The sequence below is a fragment of the Canis aureus genome, chromosome 31 (genome assembly GCF_053574225.1).
Source record: "Canis aureus isolate CA01 chromosome 31, VMU_Caureus_v.1.0, whole genome shotgun sequence".
NCBI lineage: Eukaryota > Metazoa > Chordata > Mammalia > Carnivora > Canidae > Canis > Canis aureus.
Genome location: NC_135641.1, coordinates 45,512,150 through 45,536,616, shown reverse-complemented (window position 1 = coordinate 45,536,616; position 24,467 = coordinate 45,512,150). Strand labels below are relative to the sequence as shown.

The 24,467-nt window shown below is 50.1% G+C and overlaps 2 long non-coding RNA genes across 5 annotated transcripts; both read right to left on the bottom strand.

Annotated features, from left to right (window-relative positions):
* Positions 1 to 533: 533 nt before the first annotated feature.
* On the bottom strand, positions 534 to 23,896 carry LOC144302750 (uncharacterized). 4 transcript variants are annotated; one of them, XR_013369799.1, is made up of 7 exons: positions 18,712 to 19,032; positions 16,572 to 16,635; positions 3,264 to 3,320; positions 2,918 to 3,018; positions 2,228 to 2,343; positions 2,002 to 2,077; positions 1,125 to 1,207 (listed from the first exon to the last, which is right to left on the bottom strand). It is a non-coding gene; the product is annotated as an uncharacterized LOC144302750 (long non-coding RNA). The 4 variants fall into 4 exon arrangements; XR_013369801.1 differs by lacking the exon at positions 2,002 to 2,077 and having other exon boundaries at positions 534 to 1,207; XR_013369798.1 differs by lacking the exons at positions 1,125 to 1,207; positions 18,712 to 19,032 and adding an exon at positions 23,685 to 23,896 and having other exon boundaries at positions 1,223 to 2,077.
* Positions 21,080 to 23,664, bottom strand: LOC144302751 (uncharacterized). Its single transcript, XR_013369802.1, has 2 exons — positions 22,715 to 23,664; positions 21,080 to 22,373 (listed from the first exon to the last, which is right to left on the bottom strand). It is a non-coding gene; the product is annotated as an uncharacterized LOC144302751 (long non-coding RNA).
* Positions 23,897 to 24,467: the final 571 nt, after the last annotated feature.

Sequence of the window (24,467 nt, the reverse complement as noted above, 5' to 3'; positions counted from 1 at the left end):
CTGTTTCACCACTTAGTGATTCCGTGCTGTGGGGCCCGCTCCCTAGTATCTCTTCACATCTTACAAGTGAGGCAGCCAGTGAAAGAACACACCGGGCCGGGTGGCCGCGAGACTGCAGTAGGTACACTCGTCAAATGTGCGGCGCAAACGTTCGCTTAGTCACCCGTCTCCCGGCCGTGAGGGACCGAGAAGGAGCGCAGCTTTGTGCCTCGCTGCGGTGCAGTACCTCCCACGTCGAGCAAGCTCTCCTGAACTAAAAGCCAGACCTACATACCCGCTGGGGAGCGGGGGGCAGGGGGTTGGGGTGCAGGGGGAGGCAGGAAGGAGGAACCGCGGCCTGGAATTCGGTCTCACAACCCAACAGCAAGTAAACACGGTCGGTCCGGGGGATAAGCTCTGTAGCAGGTGGACGACACACAGCAATGACAGCAGGGGATCAGGGACGTCAGACTGTTGCATTCAGGGAAGGCTTCAGAGAGGAGGGGAAGAGCTGCTGCTTTTTTTTTTTAAAGATTTTATTTATTTGAGAGAGAGAGCGCGCACGAGGTGGGGAGGGGCAGAGGCAGAGGGGGACGCTGGCTCTCCACTGAGCAGGGAGCCCAACATGGGGCTCCATCCCAGGTCCCTGGGACCATGACTTGAGCTGAAGGAGACGCTGCACCGACTGGGCCACACAGGTGCCTCTTAAAGCTGAAAAGAGAAAGACCCACAGAATGATTTGATCACCAACAAGGCCATGCGCATGGTGGACGCCCGGTCACCACCTAGACAAGGTGCGTGTGTACTAGGTACTAAGAGTCCACATCTCAACTGCTGCTTTGCCGAAAATAAAGACTTTCCTCCCCCACTAAAGTTCATCTGTGTTTCTTTGTTGAGCTCCAGTTAATCGAGTAAATACTTTCATAGTCAGGCCTCCTGGGTGGCTCAGTGGGTTAAGCATCTGCCTTTGGCAAAGGTCACCATCTCAGGGTGCTGGGATCGAGTCCTGCATTGGGCTCCCTGCTCAACAGGGGGTCTGCTTCTCCCTCTCCCCCACCCCTCCCCAGCACGTTCTCATTCACGTGAGCATTCTCTCTCTCTCTCTCTCTCTCTCAAATAAATAAAATCTCTTTTAAAAAAAATACTTTCCTAGTCATTTCAGGAAGTGACTGTGCCCATCCAGGATGCTGACCCTCCTTTATCCTTTCCCAGGGATTATCTTCTTGATCTGTCAAATGGAGTTATTTGGTCTACGTTGGTCTAAATTTGAGAGACAAGATTTATATATCTCGTAATACTAAGGCACAGAGCATGTGCCCCGTATGGAAAAGCAGCGGCGATCACCTCCTTCACCCTGTATCTAGACCAAGGACACTCCTGGAACCTGATAGGCCCAGGAGGAAGAACATCACTTTTTTACACAAGGCGAATAAAGGTAATGGATCATAGAATGGCGTAGAGAAAGCCGGGCTTCCTGTCACCCCACAACGGGATGCCCAACCCCACAGTGCCCTGCCCGCAGTCCCTCCGCAGACATCCTCAGCCAAGCAGAGCCCCCCGTACTGCGCTGCTTGAGAGGGAGCTCAAGCCACAGCTGAGTGAGGTGAGGCTCCTTTTTAAAGTATATATGGCACAGTTAAAACACACTTCTGCTTAGCTAATCCTCTGGATAATTCCGAAGTGGGCATCAATAAAATTTCAACCACAGGAATTTTATCTGATCAATTTCACTTGCTCCATTTAATAGCTTGAAGGAATGCCTCATGGTCCGGAAGGCTTTTGTGGGTCCCTAATGAGTTACTTAAACCTTCAGAACCCGGGAAGTTCAATGTTGTGAAGAAATAAATCAGCACAAGGTCACTGACTAGGATTCTGGCCAAAGTTCCAAGATGGTGATATCACATTGACCTTACAATCTGGCAGGACAGCTCCACTCACAGATAACCCTAGACTGTGTTAACAAACAATTAAGCAAACTATGTGCTTATGTAATAAGGTGAGGTTAAAGGGAGTAAGATTCACGTAAGAACTTTGTAAGCTTCACAATCTTCCAGCAGCCCAACTACGAGACACTCTGTGTGACCAGGTGGCCCAGGACCTAGAAAGAGCCAATTAGGTAATAGAGAAGATGATTAATGACAAGATTGGGAAACAGAAGAGGAGCCACAGCTGACCAAGCCAGAACACCCTCCAACATTCATGCTGTACTCAGTCAGAACACGGTAAAGAGATGACTGTGGGGACTTACCAAAGTGTTAGAACTTCAGGATTTTCTCCAGGTTTCAGAGAATGGGGGGCCAGCAGGCCCCAGGGCATGAGAAATCTCAGGTTACATGAGTCTTTTGTGGTTTCACTGAGGTTATGCTGAAACCAAATTAAGTTGTAGGATGAGATCTTCCTTTATTTGCATGATCCATCCTGCCTGGCTCTTCCCTGCCCACATTATTTTTTCTAAGACTCAGGAACCAAAAAGGGGGAAAAAATGAGACGAATGCCTAATTCAAGAGCTGTGCCTCCTGAGCCCCCAGCCCTTACAGCCACTTCCCCCCAACACCCTGACAATAGGACCATGTGATACTTGCCACGGTTCTTTTGACTCTTCTCTCTCTTTCTCATCAGTTCAACGGAAAACAAACACTAAGTGCTCCAAAAACCAAACTTTCTCAAGTTTTCTATTAACTCACGTCCTTAGAAAAGCATGCAATGTCTTTCACAACTCCCCCAGGCTTTTTAAAAAGATGTACAGCAAGAATCGACTAGTTCTCTTTTTTCCTCTTTCTCTCAGACTTGTGAAAAGAAAGAATTTTTAAAAGAGAAAATAAAGAGAAGGAGCAAATCCAAGCCAAGACTCATTTACATACAACCGGCCTCACCCTCGGGGGTCACAGTACCTACTGACTCCATTTGTTCTTGCCCCTGAAACGTGCCACCAGATTACCTGAGACAGTTCTTTCTGGATCAAAACAACCATTATGAATGTGGAATTTGGGTCAGAATTTGTCATCTACCAACATAGGCCACGGTCCAACATAACCACTTCTGTGGTAACAACATGTGGAAAAAAAAAAAAACAAACAAATAGTTAAAACCTCCCCTCAAAGAAAAACTGTTTCAGCCCTGTAATTACTTACAAGCTACTCTGGAAAAATACTGCTGTATTCCCAGATATTCCTGTAATTGTGATTCTGGAAAAGTCATCGGCACCACGCATACCCATTACTCTGTTATTAAATTCTTCATCAAACGTTAAAATATTGATGCTATCATTTTCTAGACTTTCATACTTGCCTCCTGTTGATTTAGGAGAGCCATTTTCTGTAATAATTCAGACCCAAGGCAACCTGGAAACAAAAAGAAATGCCAACTCATGTCAAACTGAAGCCAATTCTTGGGTGTCACACTTTGAGACAGCCTCAGCATCTGATCTCCAAACATTTTACGGATCTAAGGCAAGAGCAAGAAATAAAAGGAATGTTTTTCAGAAAAAAAAAAAAAAACATTGTTCAGGATTCTCATAAATATGTGCATCTTTTAAATATCAAGAGTATGAATCTTGGCTATCCCATGTTCTAACTCGAGCTATCGTTTGTGTGACAGAAAGACAAATCACTTCAGATACTTCCACATTATGCTTCAAAAATTGTTTGCTAAGCTAGACGCACAGAAGTTGGAAACAAATTTTCTCGTTAAAAGAAGATTTCAAAATAGCAGCTGGTCCCGCAGACCAGCCTTAGAATGTTGCCGAGCTGTTGGGTATTTGAAAAGTATTAGCTAAGGCGACTGTATTTACATTGCAATAGGTCGCGGCCACTGCAGTGTTATCCAACCTCATGACATATCTGGGCATGGAAAGCTTCATTGTGAATAGAACACAATAGACTATACATAATGCTGAGAATCATTTTTATTTCTAGAAAGTATATGTGGGTGATATCCTTTTTTCCTGCATTTCTATTTCTGACGTACAAATGATGATTTGGCTGGGTATTAAAATTCTGGCAGCTGTACCCCTTCAAATCCTAGTATTTATTTTTTTGCCCCCGGTAAATGGGAAATCCAAGGCAACTTTCTTTTTAATCCATCACTGATAAATCTCTTTATAGCGTGCTGGTGGTTTGATAGACATAGTAGTGAGGGCAGGGGGGCAGGGAGGATGCTACAGGGAATTTTATGAGTTTATCTGTTAGTGTTGTAATTTTTTAATCTGCAAACTCAGATCTTTTTTTAGTAGAGAAGTGTGAGAATTACATCCTATCTTTAATTATTCTGCTTATTGTATCAAAAGGATTGAAGCAGAGAAGTAATGTGTAGAATTTATTTTGCTAGCACTTTTGTGGCAGTGCAGGAGATGGATCTTGAGCAGGACAGGAAAATGGAAAATATATTAAGCGTCTCCTGCAAAATATCCAGAGATATAGAGGGCTTCACAAAGTGATAGAGAAGAGGAAGTAGATGCGAGAAAGTACCAAAGAGGTAAAATCTGAAACTACATGATTTAATGATTAATTGGATATGAGGGAAGAGGGAATAGGAAAAATTTAGGATGAATGTTCACACAATGTATGGGTGACAGCGTCACTGGCACCATCACTAATTACGATGGGACAAACAGAGGAAGGGGTAGATTCAGGCGTCTGTGTGTTCCGTCTATTGCTGTGTAACAAACCACCCCGATAGTCAAGATTTGGAAGTCATATTCATTTTCTAGTCTCGCCAATCTGTGATTGGGGCAGAGCTCAGTGAGAAAACCCCATTTGTACCCCGAGTGGTGTCAGCTAGGCCAGCTTGACTAGGAGCTGGAGGATCCACTTCAAAGATGGTTCACTCACACGGCTGGCCAGTTGGAGCTGGGTGCCAGCTGGGACCCCTGTGGGCTCTCGTGTGCCTGCCTGACCTTTTCACAATAGGGGGTCTGGTTTCCAAAAGTAAACACTCCAAAACCTGAGGAATGGCTGCTGTCAGCTTCTTAGGGCCTGGGCCCAGAACCTTCTTAGGGCCTGGGCCCAGACTCAAAGAGAGAGACAGAAACCCCACTTCTCAATGGGAGGCCCGTCGAGTAACTTTGGGGCCATGTTCTTAAACCTCCACCTTAGGTTCCACTGTGGGACAGAGAAGTCCAGTAAGTAACTCAACTTACAAATCTTAAATTTAGGAACAAGGTCAAAGAAGATACAACAACTTGGGAGTCATCTATTTATAGATGTAGACAGGGATAAATTTATTATAGTTTTAACAAAGCTTGAGTTTCAAGTCCCTTACTTCCCTGGGCACAAGGTGAGGCCCTGCACCAATGTTTGTGTTGTTTTTCTCAAAGAGAAACTCCCAAATTATATCCGCATCAGACCACACAAAACCCGAATCTACCCCTGGGTGGCATTCAAATCGTAAGGGTCCATAGGATCATCTGAGGAGATTATACAGAATGAAAAGAACAGTGGACCAAGAATGAAAACCTGAAAACATACCCACAAGGTAGGAGAGAAAGAGGAAGTAGCTTATGAATGAGCTTTTTGGTGTATAATCAGAAAGATAGAAGATCAGAAAAGAATTTTGTCGCAGAAGCCAAACAGTAGAAAGTTTCAGGAAGGACCAGCTGGTAAACTCTCTCAAAATAAAGCATAAAGGTCAAAAGAAAAAAAGAATTAAAAAGAATCCTTTCGAGCTGGCATCACGGAGGTCCATTTGCAACCTTGTCAAAGCAGCTTCGGAGGAAGCAGGAGCCACCTTGCAGTGTTCAGAGTCAATGCTAATTGGAAAATGGAGACAGCAGGAAATGTGGCTGAACAGGCATCTGAAATAGATGCAGGAAGAAGGGAGGTGGGGACCTAGAAAAATACAACTTTCTGAGATTGTTTTAAGCAAAAATGCAAAGCCTGAATAGTGTTATAACTCTTAAAGAAATTAAAGCAATATTTTAAAATATTCCCACAAGGAAAACACAAGGCTCAGATGGCTTTAGACAAAAATACTCCCAAACTTTCAAAGAAGAAATCATCTGTTTCATACAATATCTTCCAGGAAATAGAAAAAGAGGAAATATGCCCCAAGTCATTTCACACCACCAGAATAGCCCTGATACTAAAACCACGCAGGCATTAGGAAAAGGGTAACTTTCAAGCATCGACTTCATGAATAAAGATGCAAAACCTTAAACAAAATACTGACATGGTCAAATGGAACGGCGTGGATAAAAAACAGGACACCCGATCAAGTCACTCTCAAGCCAGGAATGCAGGGATAGTTTGATATTTGAAAAACTACGATGTAATTCTTACACCAACAGATTAAAAAAAAAAAAAAAAAAAAACATGACCAATTCAATAGATGCAAGGAAAGCATGTGATAAAAATTCATCATAATACAAACTCATAGTAAAAGCAGAAAAGACTAGAAAGGTGGTATGTATTACAGGAAATGCTGGAAGCATCCTCTTTAAAATCAGGCAGGCGGTCACTATCATCACTGCTTCTCAACATTGCGCTGAAGACTCCACCCACAGCCAGTGCCCAACAGAGCGAGTCTTTGGGCATCTGCGGGGAGCCCGGGTCTCAGTGGACTTGGCTACCTCGGCGTCTCCCTGATGACCTACAAGCGCCCCTTCCTTGGCGCCTTCTTCTCCTTGCAGGCTCCACAATGGGGTCCCCAGTCTCCAAGTTTACTGATGCCTGAGTTTCACCCCTACAAATTCCTCTTTGGTTGATCTGCGATGCAGCACGGGCCTCCGGATTTTGAAAATCTCCCCAGGCGGCTGCAGTGAGTCGCTCAGGTCTACACACTGAAGTCACACGAGAGGAGAGGGGGAGAGAGGGGAGGTCCGGGGTAGACAGTGACTCTCAAAGCCGCCTGAGCACTACGGTCGCCTCAGGAGCTTTTCAGACCCCACTGCCCAGATTGCATTCTGTACCTGTTTTTCGCTCAGCATCTCCGGAGGGAGGATTCCCAAAGCTTTCCTCCACGCGGCCGAGGTGGAGAACTACAGCTCCCCGGGCAATGTCGCCAGCTCTCCCGGATTCAACAAAACATATACCAATGGCTTTAAAATCTGTAGGTCCTGCCTTGGGTTCCCTTCTAAGCACAAACACTTTAAATCCTACACCTCTTCTTGGAAGTACCAACAGAGCCCAAAAGCCCAGAGCTTCTCTTCCATCAGGGCTGTGTGCACGCCCAACTCCCCCCTGCACCCCCCGGGCAGCAGGCCCCACAGGGTACGGGCCGTGTGAGAGGACTGAAGCCGACTTCCTTAACCTCCCTGCACTAAAACGAGAAGATCTCCGCATTCCTGGCATGTCCTGCAACCCAGAGTTAAGAGCCCTGGCTAACAAGGGAAGGAGAGGCACGGGAGCAAGGGCCCGGCCCAGCAGTGATACCACCCATGTGAAAAGACTTCCGGGACAATGGTGCAGGGGGTAGGGGTCGGCCTATGGAGAAAAGTGCATCAGACACTGAGCAGCACCCCACCTCCGGAAGCACGAAAAGGACGACGGCAAGAACAGAGCCGCCCCGTCCCGGCAAACTCTGAGCAACGTTGCCCAGAAGTCATTTGCCCTCGCGTTTCTTTCCCCTCCTTTCCATGAGTGTTAAAGGGGTGAAAAGGGACTCCCCTAACCCTCACTGCCACCGTAGTGAGAAAAGAAATCTTCCCACACCCCTGCAACCCATATAATAAGAAGGGACTTTCCTGCCTACATGACAAGATGGGAACCCCCTGCCACAGAGGCATCTAGAAAGTCAGGGATGTCCATCGTAAATGGAGTAGGCACCTCTCCGTCAAGGAAACGGAACTTTCCTTGATCTTTTTCAACTCAATCTGTACTTTTTGTGAGCTTTCTCGTGAATCTGCATTGTTATTCCGATTTTACAGATGGGGAAACCAAGCTTGCCCTTGGTCACCAAGCCAGTTAAGTGGTCAAACCTACTCGTCAGCACACAGGTGTCAGCATCAACCCAACATCGTTGTTTCTTCCCTGTTAAAATGCACCAGGCTGCCCCTCTTACCAACTTATTTTAGTGTTTTATTCTCTTATTCCGACAGCGAGCACAAGCAGCAAAGAAGGAGGCTTTAAGGGAAAATTCAGTCAAATGAGATGATAAAGGCTGAAAAATTGTTCTCGATACGTTTCCAAAACATCCGTTTCCATACGGAGACAGAATGCAGCTCAGCTTTGATCTCGTGTCAAAACAACAGGTAATAACACCGTGAACTTTTCCATCTCCCACTACTGAGATCAAGGAACCTGGCATTCATCTTGGTAAATAATCTGTTAGCACCGAACTCCAGGCCAGCGGGAGGGGGGAACCCCTCCCCCACCCCTGCACCCGCCCCCTGGGGAGCACACTCAATGGGGCCAGGTTCCCCAGCATTCTCTGGTTGCTAAGGCCCAGCTTTTGCCAGGCAAATGGGGAAGGTGAGTAGGAGGGTGGGCCCCCTGGGGAGACTGCCAGGTAAAGCCGCCCTCTCGGGCCTCCTCGACTGGTGTTCAAGTGCAATAGGGCGTTGCTTGAAAGTAAGCTGAAAGGCTGTGCATGTCCCGGCAGGGCCAGCGCCAGCTCCGCAGTTGCTCCGATTGGAATCACTCCCTGACTCACCGCTATGCCAATTTATTTTGTTGCTTATATTCATTAGATTAAAATGATTTAATTAGGCAGTGAAGTGTGGACTTGTTTGGTGTGCACCATCATCGTTCCTGCATTTTCTTGTTGTTGTCGTGTCCCTGTATTTAAACCTCAGGGGAAAAGGAGACTATTTTTATTCCCACGGCACCCCTCGAGAACAAATTAAATATTTTCTCTTGCTGCCTTCCTCATGATCTCACTGCTTTTTGGCTGCATAATGGGAAAGAAACCATTTCCGTAATTGCCATATTGTGGAGAGCCGCGGGGAGCGTTAGAGCCACTGTGTCATGGCCCTGAGGTTGTCGTTCATAAGAATAAAAACAGTAAAGGAGGAAAGTCCACAGATGCACTGTCTTTCCAAGGCTGGCTCAGTCTCGGGCTAAATGTGCCCCCTGGACTAAAATGGCCAAAGATAAACAAAAATAGCCCGACTCTTCATTTCTCTTCCATGTACGTTTCAGGAGAAGCAACCGCAAACATAGGGGGGAAATACAGACTGTCCCAGCGCCCCGCACACAACTGGGGCACAAACCAATACTTGTTGATTTGATCTTTAAGATGATTCAAGATCCAGGTGTTTTAACATGAAGGAGTGATGCTTCTTAACAAAAGCAAGTTCTCTTGTCCTCAGCAGTGCCCTCTGCACCCTCCAAGCCCCCATTCCTTTGATCCCCCCCGCCAGCCCCCCAGACCGACTCTACAACTCAAGTGTCCTCTTCTTTCTGATCAAGGTCTCACACTTCATCCCTTAGCAGGTCCTGAAGTCCTACATTCTCCTAAGAAATGGCCTTCAATCTGTCTCCACCCTACACACACCCCATCAGGTAATTCCTATGCTCCCTCTTCTCACAACACCCCACAAAATTAAGGTACTTCTTTGCCTAAGGATAACAAAGATTTTATATGTCAATCCTTCTTCACCAACCGTTCTCCCCATAACCAGACAGCAAGAAGTGTAATAAGACAGGAATCTGCCACGTCAGAGAGACTCTCTGCAGCCAGTTTAGCTGCCTGTCTACAATGCCACTTGCTATGGCGTTTAGGAGAGTCCAAGGAGCAAAGCCAGATGGAAAACTTGCTGTTTCAGTGATCCTAAGAACCAGGTGCCCTGCCTGCCCGTCTGTCCCCACCGGTGTTGGAGGCATACGCTAAGCTCATCTTGGCCCATAGGAAGATATCAGAGAAGGACTGAAGAAAACCAGGATTATTTTTTAGTGTAATTCATCTATCATACTCATCATTTTGAGAACACCGTTAAGGACCTTCTCGCCCAGAACAGCTAGGTCCTAGGGCTTTCACTTTGTGGTCATTACTGTGGCTCGGTTGCATTACCTTGGATTTTTGTAAAACCAACTCAATTCTCTCTCAGTTGTCAGCTTTTTCTGTTCTACTCATGAGTTGGACAGTTGGCTGGGATCTAGCTCCATGCCAAATGGCAGCCAGATGAACAGTCTCCTACATGCATCCTTTACAAGCATGGGAGGGGACCTGCCTGGTGGACCCTGCCTGCCTGCCGCCCAACCCATCCATCTCCCCGACCATCCTCCCATCCATCCATCCATCCGAAATATTTTTATTAGCAGCCTACAGTTTGATACCCAGGCAGAGAGCATAGCATCAAGCGAAGCAGACATACACTCCATTTTATGGAAATTACCCTGCACGGTATAAGCCCCTTCTCTGACCTCTAGACAAAGCTCCAGGAGAAGCACAGCCGTGTCCTTTTCTAGACTCTTTATAGCTGTAAACAGCTTAGCTGGGGCCACATCCTGCTCCATCACTGGCTTTCCGTCCGCCCGGCAACACGGAAGAATCAGGTGGAATAATATCACTGGCTTGTACAGAAGGCCCACCTCCAGACTGTATTCTATAAATCTATGCCCGGCTCACATCTGGTAGTAAATATTCTTAGGCCTTGTGACTCCATAGCCCATCAGAGCCAAGAGACGTGCCCCTAATTCAACTGGATAATATTTTAATATGTAAAGAAATTGTGGATTTTTTTTGGATGAGAAATGAATTAAAAGAATGCATGGTTCTAGGGGATCCCTGGGAGGCTTAGTGGTTTAGCACCTGCCTTTGGCCCAGGGCCTTATCCTGGAGACCCAGGATCGAGTCCCACATCGGGCTCCCTGCATGGGGCCTGCTTCTCCCTCTGCCTGTGTCTCTGCCTCTCTTTGTCTCTGTGTCTCTAATGAATAAATAAATAAAACCTTTTTTAAAAAAATAATGCATGATTCTCCCTAGGCCAACGATTTTTGAGAGTTAGACGTAAAGACATTTACATTTTCTAAGAGCCAAAGAAATGAGAAATCCAGTCAAGCACGGTTGCTACCTAAGCCCTTGTCTTAACCTGGTACAACTGGACAGGGCGGACTGCATATCTGAAAACCAGTTAAGTAGCAGCCTTCCCATATAAACAGAGCTAGAAAATCGTCAGTGGAATCCAGCGGATATTGGATAGGAGATTACTCTAAGTCGAGGCCACTCATCCTGCAACTATGGAAAGGGCTCCTTCAGACCATTTTAGTCCCAGGTAAGCATTTACTTATGCTCGAGCCTGTATCTCCAGGCATGAGGCTCCTTCAACAAGCAGAGAAGGCAGGTCCCAAAATTCATCAGGACAACACGGGATTTTTTCCCCATAATGGATAAGCATTTTTAAAGCCCCCCAGTATTTTATTTTATTTTTTTAATTTTTATTTATTTATGATAGTCACAGAGAGAGAGAGAGACAGAGAGAGAGAGAGAAGCAGAGACGCAGGCAGAGGGAGAAGCAGGCTCCATGCACCGGGAGCCCGACATGGGATTCGATCCCGGGTCTCCAGGATCGCGCCCTGGGCCAAAGGCAGGTGCCAAACCGCTGCGCCACCCAGGGATCCCGCCCCCCAGTATTTTAAATTTAAATTGTAAATGTTTAACAAAATCAAACCCATAATATTTATAATGTTGCGTTAAAGAACCTGTGAATATTAGGAAGTTCAGCTATTCATACAAGACTTTGGCCTCTTGAAGTCACAGGTAAGCCTGGTAATTCTAACTGGAAATATATGATTGAGTCATCGATTTAGACTTGTGACTGCAAAAATACTACATCATTGGAAGATTTAAGAGATATTAATGTTCCCGTATCTGCGAGTTTGATTTGTTAGATTCGTAACTGCTATTTAAGTACTTCGGAAGGGTTTTGTTAGTTAAAACAATCTTAGCCTATGAAAGGGAAGTCAAGCAGGTTTAACTCATAAATGAAACGTAAAATGTCCCAGGCTGTTCAGTTAAGTTTGTAAATGGGACCAAGTGCTACTCAAAGGCCCCCTTAAACGTGACTGCTCAAATTTACTGAACTTAGAAAAATCACATTTTTAAGGTGAACTCAAAAGCCTAAAGAAGAGCTACGTTTGTGGATGTGTAACAATCAATGATTAATTTTTAAAACAAACAAGCAAAAAAAAAAAAAAAAACCTCTGAGTAATCCTGTCTGCACACACAAACTGCCTTAAAGGATATTTTTTAAAGCCACATTTAACAACGTCCTTGGAGCCTAGGGATTAAATGGGGAGAAAGAATCAGACTCCCACGCAAGAGGCAGGGGGGAGAAACATACTGTACGGCCTAGAGTTAACACGAAATGGGAATTTGTCCACCACCTGCTGCTATCTTCTGGTAGCATAAGCAGTAAAAACGCTACAGGATGACGTGGGTGAAGCCGGAGATCAGAATTATTCAGCTGCTTATTACTGACTGCCCGCCCTGTGCTTAATGCTATGGGAAAATGCAAAAGCATACGAAGTTCGTAATCTAGCGAGACCGGTGAGGTGCACGAACCTGAACCGATTAGAGAACAGAGGGTTCAGCTCCATAGACAGTCGTCGCCAGCCCTGCCCGAGGCTCAGCGAGTGGCTGCGGGACGGGAGAGCTGGCCTCAAACACGGCCAACGAGCTCTAGGACCAAGGGCTACACCGCGTGTCCGAAGTCGAGGGAGCGGCACTCGGAGGCGCCGAGGCCTACGGGAGCAGCTGAGACCCGCGGGGTAAGAGCCGTTCTGGGCTTCGAGACATGGAAGGGCTGAGACGGGCCAAAGGGAGCGCCCGACGGATGAGGGCGGAAGGGGACCAAGGGCAGCACCCCCACCCTCACCCCCGGACGAGAGGCTCACGCGGCTGACGGCCGAGTTCGGTGGCACAGGGCCCCCCGTTACGCAGGACTAAAACCAAAGGAAGGTACTGGAGACTGGAACGCACAACGGCAGTAGTTACTACCAAACGGTGGGAGGAGGTCGCATGGAATAGAAGTCCTCCCTGTCGTTGCAGGGAGACAATGGGTAGTATTTAAATTTGATGAATCAAAAAACAAAAAACAAAACAAAACAAAAAAAGAAACCTCAAGTGTAAGGATATATTATTAGACCTTTGGGGTATATGCCAGAGGGAGAAGAAACAAAGTGGAAACAGCTTGTTTCTGGGAATGGAACTGGGGATCAGAGAATTGTTCTTTTAAGATTTTATGCATTTATTTCTGAGAGACACAGAGAGAGGCAGAGACCCAGGCAGAGGGAGCAGCAGGCTCCACGCAGGGAGCCCGACGCAGGACTCGATCCCAGGACCCCGGGGTCACGCCCTGAGCCGAAGGCAGATGCTCAACCGCTGAGCCACCCAGGGGCCCCTGAAAATGCTGCTTTTCATCCTAAACACATCTGGACGATTCGAGTGAATACCAAGTGAACACATTGTGCTGAAGCAAATATGAAAATTCGAGGCACATAAGCTCAGTTATTAGGCTGCATTTGTTTGATCCAGAAGCACATTTACCATGAAGCCCATAAAGCTTAGGCTTGCAGGCCCCACTTCCAAGGCCTACACTGACTTGCTAACGACATATCCTCCGTCCCTTCTCTAGCCTCAAGTCATGTCAGCTGCAGGCCCCCGACGACCCTGGTTTGAACAAGGACTTTCTCATTTCCTAGGATTCCTCGGTGCCTTTCCTACTTCACGTTGTGCCAGGAGGGATCCGGTCTCTGCGTTTTATGTCACTTCTAATCAAGGCACACGATCTTAGTTATATGAATAAATATTTTCGTCAGAATAAAAACCCCTTCTTGACTCAGGAAGCAATCCCAAGGCCCTCAGACTCGAACCGACACGTGCCCCACGGGAAGTGGAGACTCGCAAAGCACTGCCTGGACACAGCGGTGGAGGCGGGGGCAGGCGGGGGCGGGCGGTCGGAGGAGGGATGGGGAAGGAGACCCGGGCCAGGCCCGCTCCCCAGCTGCCGAGCCGCCCACAGACAGGAATGCCCGGGATGCTCCCACATTACAGGCGGGGGTCAAGCCTGATTTCCTGACTCATCACCTGGCGAGCTTCTCACAGGCTCCAGTGGAAACGTTGACCCCCGAAACCAACCCGAATGAGCCCGTCCTGCCAGGCTCTGGGAACGCTAGCCGGGCGTCTACGGCGAGGGTCTATCAGCGAGTTTTAAAACAAAGAACTTTCTTTCCACCAACAGAACCATGACCTCTCTGGCCCTGGATCCGTATTCAGGGCCCGAACGGGTCTTCGGGCGCATGTGCCGACCACCGGCCCGGGGCATGGATCCGGCTCGCGGCCCACAGCGGCCCACAGAGGCCCACGGCGGCCCACGGCGGCCCACGGGCCAGGGTCCCACGGAGACACGCTGAATCACTGTCCATGCACCTGCTGCGGAGACTGCTGACCAGTCCGCGCTCCGTGGGCGGACGCACAAAACTGTTCTACATGGTAAAGACGCTTGGCCAACTAAAGAATGCTGTGAAGAACGTCTAAGATACTTCTTACTGCTCTTGTGAGCCAGTATTTTTTTTTTTAATGTCGCTACAGTGTGTGCTGGGTTGTGCGGATGTGACCTGGGAATCCTGAATACGGAAACTGTCAGCCTTTGCATTTTCCTGTGGAATTAGGAAATTTAAAATCATGTTCGTATGCAGCCAAACCAGCACAGCTGACCTGGAAAGCGAAGGCAAGTTAATGATGTACCTGGCTTGCTTCCCGATCGATTAATTTGACTGCTATGCATCTGGATAGATTGACAGCCAGGCCTGAAACCGGGTAGGAACTGCTGTCCTTCATTCTCCATCTCTTGACTTGGGTTATTTTTTTTTTTTTCCTTATAGAAAGAGGCGAATGCTCTACCCTTTAACCAAGAAAGAAGGAAAGAGAGAGAGAAAGAAAAGAAAAAGGAAAAAAAAAATAACCTCTACTTGATGGCATAGGAAAACATCAAAATTTCACTTACTACACAAAAATGCCTACGAGGACAGTGAGTCAAGACGTGGAAACCCCGAGCTGGGTACGTGAGGGCCTCCCTGCATCAGCCAAAGCAGGGAGTAGATTAGGCAACCGATCCGTGAGGGCAATGGGGAGACCTGCTAGTTTCCACGTTATTTCTCAGAATGTGAAGAGGGTCAACCTTCCCCCGCCCCCAAGCTTTTATTCAAGTCCCAACCGGCTCACAGAGAGCAGGAGGAGTTCCCGGTGTCGCACTCAGCGATGCACCAGCCACGTGCGGCGAGGGCAGGGCCAGCGTTCGTGCACCGTCCTTCCTGCCGTTTTCTCCCACCCCAATCCGCTACCCCCTCACGTCGTCCAGCCGTCCCTCTGGGGTGCTCCTTGCCCCCACAGCACCCTGAACGTGCCCATATAGTCCCCCTCTTTAAAGGAAGAAACCGAACTCAATCCCCTCCATAACCCCTGCCCTTCTCAACTCACACTCCACGCCAACGTCGCGCCTGCCTCCTGGGCCTCACCTCCTCCCCTCTCACCCGGCGCAGATTCCCACCCGCCCCGCCGTCTCCCCGGGAGCCCCTCCGGCCAAGATGGCCAGGGATTTCCTTAGGTCAGATCCAGAGCTCTTCATTTCCAGGATCTCTCAGCTGCTTCTGATACTGTTGAACCTCCCGCTTCCCTAAAGTTCCCTGAAAAAAGATTTTTTAAAAATCTGGGCTGCCCTCTTCTCTGGCTACCTCTCAGTTTCTTCGGCTGGCTTTCCAAGTTTCCGTTGACTGTGGCCTCTGGGTTGGTGTCCTGGCTCTCTTGTCCTTCCTTGTCCCCACTCCCCCTGTGACCCTGCTCTCCAGTGGATTCACCCGTCATCCGTGCGTCCCTCACTAGTGAGCCCAGGTCTCCTTCTCACAACCACAAGCCCGATGGGGATCATCCCCCTTGGTCTGTGCCGGAAGCTCCTCAAGCTCAACTTGTCCAAAACCAGACTCATCTTGCTGCTCAAACTCATTCTCCCTCCCGGGTTTACCATCCCGTTGGATAATGTCACAATCTACGTAGCTCTGCTAACTCGGAAGGACACTAGTGCCAGGGTAGGCAAAGTATTCGCCGTCCTAAGAGTTCTTATCTTATTTATCACTGTTCTGATCCAATTAGTTCAAATTCATTCTTTTCATCCTATTGTCCACGGAACTTTGGAAGCCGGTCATGCTTGAAAAACCAAATGCCATATTCACTATTTTGGAAGATATAGAATAAGCCTGAGTGGTTTCAAAAAAAAATTTTTTTTTTAATTTTAAGAGATTTTATTTAATCAATCTCCTGCTGAAGTGCCATAGAAATCCAAAGAAGTGTCCTTTAGGCACCAGAAGGATTAAATGGACCCCAATTTAGGATACCCCGACATTGCCCTAGAAAACCTTACTCACATCTAACTACACACACACTATTGTATAAAGTAGATCTATGCCCAGCGTCTGCACTTCCTTAGATGTCGAGAAATTGTGCTTGAGTAATAAGCATTGCAATCAGGCAGACGTAGAACGAAGGTGGGGCAAGTGTTCGGCTTCCACACTTTGAGACTTTCTTCAGCTGCAAAACGGGGTAAGGATACTTACCTCACATGGATGTTGGAAGGATTTAGTGAGATAATGTGTGCAAAGCGCCTGGCATATGCTGGGTGCTCAAAAATTTCAACAAACATTTTATTTTTAAAAATTTCTCACCTTTCTCTTTCCTTTCCTCCAATTTTGAGGCAATTGAAGCCTTCTGGTGCAGGATGAAATATGCCTAGGGGAAAAAAAGAGAAAAAAAAATCCCGTATGATTCCAGATCAGAACTGTTCCAATGTACCTGTGGAAAATTAAATTCGGTTTAAAAATATTTCAAGTGTTTCAAGTGTCCTAGACTGAATTTCTCAGGTGGACTCTCTAATGGACCTAAATCCCTAGGGTACTTCAGGAGCGGACCTGGCTCCTCGAGGCCCTCAAAATCCTCACTGGTGAGACAGATGGGATGGCCAGGGGCAGTGGAGACCGGCTTACCCTCCAGAGGCAATTTTAGCTCACGTACGAAATTCTCGTGAAGCCTCAAAACGAGGTAGGAGAAGAAAAAGGAGCAGAGAACAAAGGAGGACTGAGTATTACCGGCCATCGCCTCTGAAAATTCTTGGCTCACTTTGAGCAACGTCTTCAAAACAGCAGCAGACTGGAAAGCTGGGTTGTGCGAGGGGGTGCGGGCCGGGGGGGGGGGGGGGGGGTTGGGGGCTGACCTCGCCCAGGAAGGAGCGGGCGTTGCTCCTTCAGTCCGAGGGGTTGTGCTGAGGGCGGGGTGGAGGGAGCACGTTGTCTCTGGGTCTTGGTGACAAGGGGTGACAGCCAGGACGAAGGTGCAACTGTGACCCGGCGGCGGCCCCGCAAGGCCCCACCGCTCAGCCAAGACCCCACGGCCTGGGCCACACCGCGGACAGTGTGGTGCGCTGCTGGCCCAGCGCTGCAGCCCCGACCTCCCGGTGATGCCCCGTCACCGCAAGGCCCCAGGCCTGCCCTTGTGCCCTGGCAGCCGTCCTCAACCCGGGCGACACACCTTCTTTCCTGGGGACGCGATGGTTCCAAGAAGTACACAGAAAAGCATAGTTTTAAGGGAATCAGTTGCCTCAGTTGCCGTCCATTGAAAAAGAGCTCGACGGCAAGGGACCTCTTCCCCTCTCGTCTCCTACTTTACTAAAGAAAAGCGCACCGAATGCCATTCAGCCGTAAGAAAGAAGGGAATGTTGCCACTTGAGACACCACGGGGGGACCTCGAGAGCGTCATCTAAGTGCAGGAAGTCGGACGGAGAAAGACGAGTACCGCGTGACCTCGGTTATATGTGGAGTCTACGCCGCGGACAGCACTGAGCCCGTCTGTAGAGAGGACACACTGGCCGTTGTCGGGGCCGGGGGCGGGGGCTCAGGAGGGGTCAACGTGTACAGGCTTCTAGTTATGACATACATCAGTCCTGGGGTGTGACGTGCCGCGCGGTGATTACGGTTAATAATGCCGTATCGTACATTTGAAAGTCGCTAAGAGTAAATCTTAAAAGATCTTATCACAGGAATAAAAAATCACCGTGCGTGGTGACGGATAGCGAGACTGACTGTGGTGATCATTTCACAACATGCACAAATACCAGGTTGTACACCTAAAGCTAACAAAATGCTCTACGTCAATTATACCTTAACTTTAAAAAATTGGACAACGTAGACGAGTCATGGAATAAATAGAAAGAATATAGACAAGAATAAAATAAATAGGATAGCAGTGATAAGAAGTAGGATATAATTAAGGATGTAAAATCTCCACCAAGTAAAAAAGAAAAGAAATATATACCTTGAGCCTTTTCCTAATCTTTTTTTTTTTTAATTTTTATTTATTTATGATAGTCATACAGAGAGAGAGAGAGAGAGGCAAAGACACAGGCAGAGGGAGAAGCAGGCTCCATGCACCGGGAGCCCGACGTGGGATTCGATCCCGGGTCTCCAGGATCGCGCCCTGGGCCAAAGGCAGGTGCCAAACCGCTGCGCCACCCAGGGATCCCCTTCTCCCAATCTTTTTAAGATTTTATTTATTTGAGAGAGAGCACGTGCACCAGTGGGGGAGGGGAGACAGACTCCTGCTGAGCTGCCTCCCCCAACACAGGGCTGGACCCCCAGACCCTGGGGTCACAAGCTGATACGGAGGCAGAGGCTAAACCAACAGGTGCCCCCCTTTTCCCAGTCTTCCTGTGGTACGGCGCCCAGCGGCGTGAACATCTGCAGAGCAAAGGAAGAGCGAGGTCTCAGAACAGGTACAGAGGAAGCAAATACTGTTAAGGCTTGAAATAAATACCTCTTCTCGTCAGGCGGTGTCTTAGTCCACACTGCCGTAACACAATCCTACAGACTGCAGACCTTATACACAACAGCAGCTTACTTCTCATGGCTCTGGAGACTGGACGTTCGAGTCCAAGGCCCTGGCAGATTTGGTGTCTGATGGGGACCTGCTCCGGTTCACACATGGCCATCTTCTCACCGTGTCCCCATGTCACAGAAGGGGGCACGGAGCTCTACAGGGTCTCTTTTATAGGCACTAATCCCATCCCTAGGCCTCAACCCTAACCTCATTCCTAGGCCTCTACCCTAACCCCAACCCTAGGCCTCTACCCTAACCCTCTCCCTAGGCCTCTACCCCAATCCCATCCCTAGGCCTCTACCTTAACCCCAACCCTAGGCCTCTACCCTGACCCCAACCCTAGGCCTCTACCCTAACCCCAACCCTAGGCCTCTACCCTAACCCCCTCCCTAGGCCTCTACCCCAATCCCATCCCTAGCCTCTACCCTAACCTCATCCCTTGGCCTTTACCCAAATCCCATCCCTAGGCCTCTACCCTAATCCGATCCCTAGGCCTCTACCCTAATCCCATCCCTAGGCCTCTATCCCAATCCCAACCCTAGGCCTCTACCCTAACCCCAACCCTAGGCCTCTACCCTAACCCCAACCCTAGTTTTCTACCCTAACCCCATCCCTAGGCCTCTACCCCAACCCCATCCCTAGGGTCTCTACCCTAACCCTATCCCTAGGCCTCTACCTTAACCCCAACCCTAGGCCTCTACCCTAACCCCAACCCTAGGCCTCTACCCCAATCCCATCCCTAGGCCTCTACCTTAACCCCAACCCTAGGCCTCTACCCTAACCCCAATCCTAGGCCTCTACCCTAACCCCAACCCTAGGTCTCTACCCTAACCCTATCCCTAGGCCTCTACCCTAACCCCAACCCTAGGCCTCTACCCTAACCCCAACCCTAGTTTTCTACCCTAACCCCATCCCTAGGCCTCTACCCCAACCCCATCCCTAGGGTCTCTACCCTAACCCTATCCCTAGGCCTCTACCTTAACCCCAACCCTAGGCCTCTACTCTAACCCCAACCCTAGGCCTCTACCCTAATCCCATCCCTAGGCCTCTACCTTAACCCCAACCCTAGGCCTCTACCCTGACCCCAACCCTAGGCCTCTACCCTAACCCCAACCCTAGGCCTCTACCCTAACCCCCTCCCTAGGCCTCTACCCCAATCCCATCCCTAGCCTCTACCCTAACCTCATCCCTTGGCCTTTACCCAAATCCCATCCCTAGGCCTCTACCCTAATCCGATCCCTAGGCCTCTACCCTAATCCCATCCCTAGGCCTCTATCCCAATCCCAACCCTAGGCCTCTACCCTAACCCCAACCCTAGGCCTCTACCCTAACCCCAACCCTAGTTTTCTACCCTAACCCCATCCCTAGGCCTCTACCCCAACCCCATCCCTAGGGTCTCTACCCTAACCCTATCCCTAGGCCTCTACCTTAACCCCAACCCTAGGCCTCTACCCTAACCCCAACCCTAGGCCTCTACCCCAATCCCATCCCTAGGCCTCTACCCTAACCCCAACCCTAGGCCTCTACCCTAACCCCAACCCTAGTTTTCTACCCTAACCCCATCCCTAGGCCTCTACCCCAACCCCATCCCTAGGGTCTCTACCCTAACCCTATCCCTAGGCCTCTACCTTAACCCCAACCCTAGGCCTCTACCCTAACCCCAACCCTAGGCCTCTACCCCAATCCCATCCCTAGGCCTCTACCCTAACCCCAACCCTAGGCCTCTACCCTAACCCCAACCCTAGGCCTCTACCCTAACCCCATCCCTAGGCCTTTACCCCAATCCCATCCCTAGGCCTTTACCCCAATCCCATCCCTAGGGCCTGTACCCTCATGACCTAATCATCTTCCTAAGGCCCCACCTCTAAATACCTTCACCTGGAGATTGGGTTTCAACATGAATGCTGGGAGACACAAACATTCTGACTACTATGGGTAACATCCTTGCTTCTCACAAGATTGGAGAAGGGTCTGATCACAGCTGATTCTGATCTCATGGAGCAAAGCCGCGAGAACTGTGGCAAACGACTCAGGAGACGAAGAACAGAAGAATGGCAAACGAAGAGCCCAGAGAGGATACTGTGGTTTTAAAGCTACTTCCCTTTCCATCTACCTGTTTATAACATGTCTTATGTGCACACAATGTGGGGACAAAGTACGAGGACTAGAATCAATGCTCATCCTAGCAATAGGGAACGGTTGTCTTCCATGGATACATAAGCTCGTCGGAAAAGCAGCCACATTCACCAGACTATGATATATGATCAGTAAAAATTAACACCTCAAGCCATATAATCACACGGAGTTTTCTTAATTAAAATGTATATTTATTTTGTCAGCCCTGTAAGGATGGCTATATAAATACAAATAGGGAAAAAACAAACAAACAACAATAAAAAAAAAAAAACATGTAAAACCCGCCAGCATAAAGAAAGAGCTTATTCATGTATTTTTTAAGTGAATGATGATAGGTATCTGCTTGCTGTGGTATTTGGATCCCATTGGATACATTTTAAAAAGTGATGTCATGGCTTTATTCGAAAATGTCAATTTTTGCAGTACACAGGATATTACCCTTTGCCAACAGCATCAGTTTAGAATGCAAACTCGTAGCTGTCATTTTAAAAAAGAGCCGGGGATACACCATATTTTGACCTTCTTTTGGGGGGCGCGTCGGTGAAGCAGAGTCTGAGGAGGAGAGCTCTTACAGGGCCGCAGGCCTCTAACCTGGCCAGGAGGAAGCAACCCCTCTTGAATATAAAAAAGAGAGAGCCGCACTTTTACTTCTCTATCTGCTGAGACCAAGAGAAAGTGGCAAAACACCGGTACAACACTCACCAGGAACACTTACGAGCTAGTAAGTGAATCTTCGTATTCGTCAAAGTAGCCGCGTGCATCTCAAGACTTCAGCCTTGGACTGACGGGAAGTGAGAACGTCTGGGGCCCCGGAGGGCCGCTCCACGCCGACCCCACAGCCCAGGCCGGGGTCCCTCCGGCGCGCCAAGTGGTCTCTCCCAGCGAGGCGGCGAGGGCCATCCGGGTGGCCCTGACACGGAGCAGGGGCTCAAATGCCTTGGGAGAAGCTTTCCACTTTTCAGGAAAAGCTGGATTTTCTGTAAAATCTCTGGATTGCCAACCCAACGAACAAACAGATAAAAACGTCTGTAGGGCAACCAGAATTCCCACGCGAGCTGACTTCGGTGGCCGGACATCCGGCGTGCACCCCGTGCTCCAGGGCGACTCAGGGTAGGTCCCAGCCCCCAGCACTGTCTGGTACCTTCCACGAGGAGAGGCACAGAGCAGCCAAGAACGATATTGGGAAGCATCCCTAGTGGTTAGGCACAGTGACTTTGCGAATATGATTTTCCGAATCGGATAAAAAAAAAATAGGCTTGTATTTTACATCTGTTTTTTGATTGATTTCTCTAACTTTTAAAACAAAAATCTCAGCAGGCGATGGACCCGTGATCTCCCCCACCGGGAGCCTCTGGGGGGCGGGGCCTGGTCTTCATCAAAGTGGAGGATGTGTTTGAAGGCGCTACTTTCCTACACCAACATTAGGGCCTGGTACCTGAACATCAGCCTCTGGAATCCTCACACTGTGTAAAAAGACACACGCCTGTGAATTAAAATGCACCCATTTCTTCTTCTTTTTTTTAAAATTCAGTTTGCCAACATAGAGTATGACACCCAGTAAAATGCAGCTATTTGTAACCAGCTGGCAAAGGTTTCGTGGTAAAGGTCCTGATGGCATCTGACCGCCTTTCCCGGGAGGCATGGGGGACCTATCATGTCCCTCCCGAGACGGCCTCGCAGGCCCGTCAGGCTACCCAGTTCCCTCCAGGGCCAGCTGTGGAAAGAGTGGCCTGATACCACCCGTCACGTGGAGTTCCTCCTCCGTCCACCAGCACAGGGCCACCAACCCACGCAAGGCCCTGACCTCTGGCGGAAGGCTTGCTGGCCGCCTGCTGTGTGCACGGCTGCTTCTTCGACACACTGATCTCCTCCGTGGCCAAGAATCCTGATTCTCCACCTCCCCGCGTGCTTCCTTCCACTGACTTCTCTCCTCTTCCTGACCACCCAGGATGGTGTCAGCCAGCCGGTTCTGGAGCTTTGGTACCTGTTGATCACCTTCCTATCCTGCAGCTTCGGCTCAAGTGACCCACTGACCTTTGTCCTCTCTGCTTAGGCTGAGGCTCCAGGATAGGAAGGTGGTTGCCAGGTATCAAGGCTCAACATCCAGGGCACCTGGGCGGCTCAGGGGTTGAGTGTCCACTTTGGTCCCAGGGCGTGACCCCGGGGTCCCCGCAGGGAGCCTGCTTCTCCCTCGGCCTGTGTCTCTGCTTCTCTCATGAACAAATAAATAAAATCTTTTTTAAAAAATGCTCAACATGCAGAATGAAGCGGCTTCACAGCGGGTGCAGTGCCTCGCAAGGACCCCCGGTAGGGCAGTCACAGCTAGGAGGGGTGCAGGTAAGACCAGAAGGCCAGGAGGTGAGCAAACAGAAGGGTGACAACCAGAAACAAACCCACAGGTCTGCACACTCCCGTCTGCGGAGCTGAGGGAAAGCCCCAAGTCAACGTGCATGGGTTGGCGCCAGCTCCCTCTCCACCTTGCAGGGTCCCTCCCGCAGCCGCTCCAGGCTCCCACAAACCCAACCCCCACCCAAGCATCTCAGAGGGCTTAGGCCCTGGGCCTCAGCTGCCGCCGGCGCCGCAGAAAGGGGGAATTTCCCAGGGGGGAGGGCCACGCCGGGGGTGGGAGGGGAGGAGCACAGCACAGGCCTGGGAGGTGGTTTCAGAAGTGCAACCTGCTGGGGGACTTTTTCTTCAGACCATCTGGAGGGAAGTGGTCAAAATCTGCTACAGATTCTCCTGAAATGACCAAATACCCGTAGGAAAGTTGCTACCTTGTTGAGAAACGGGGCTCCTTTGCTTCCTCCTGGGGCGCGGGGGGGGGGTTAAAGACTTTTCTATCAGTCGGTGACCTCTCCTGCCTGGGGGGCGGGGTCCAGCCAATGAAGGACCCCGCCCCCACCCCGGGCGCCGAGTGCTCCTCTCTTAGGAGCTGCCCGGTACCGGGCGGGCGCCGCGCTCACGGCCCGATGACGTCAGCGTGTTATTGACTTTCCGAGTCTGAATGACTGAGCACCGCGCGGGGGGGGGGGGGGGCGGGGCGGGCGCGAGGCGGCGGCGGCGGGGGACCGGCCGAGCGAAAATGGGCTGGCGCGCGGCGGGCGGCGGCGGGGGAGGGGCGGGCCGCGGGCGGCGGGGGAGGGGCGGCCCCGGGCTCGGGCTCCGGCTCCCGCTCGGCTCGGCTCGGCTCGGCTCGGCGGCGGGGCGGCTGCAGCCCTGCCCCTGCCCCTGCCCCTGCCCCTGCCCCTGCCCCTGCCCCCGCGCGGCCCCCGCCCCCGCCCCCGCCCCCCGCCGCGGGCCCGGCACCTCCCGAGCCTTCCCGCCCCGGAAGCCTGAGCCACGTGGCCGGGCCGCTCACAAAGCGGGGAGCCCGGGCGGGAGGTGGGGCGCCCTCCCCTCCCCTCCCCCTCCCCCCCCCCCCCCCCGCAGCCTGTGCAGGTGTGCGGCCGCCCCGCTGCGCTCCCTCCCCCGGGCCCGGCACCCCGGCCCCCCGACGGGCAGCAGGTGCGGCAGGTGCGCCTCCTCCCGCGGGGCCTGGGGCGGCCCGGGGCGGGTGT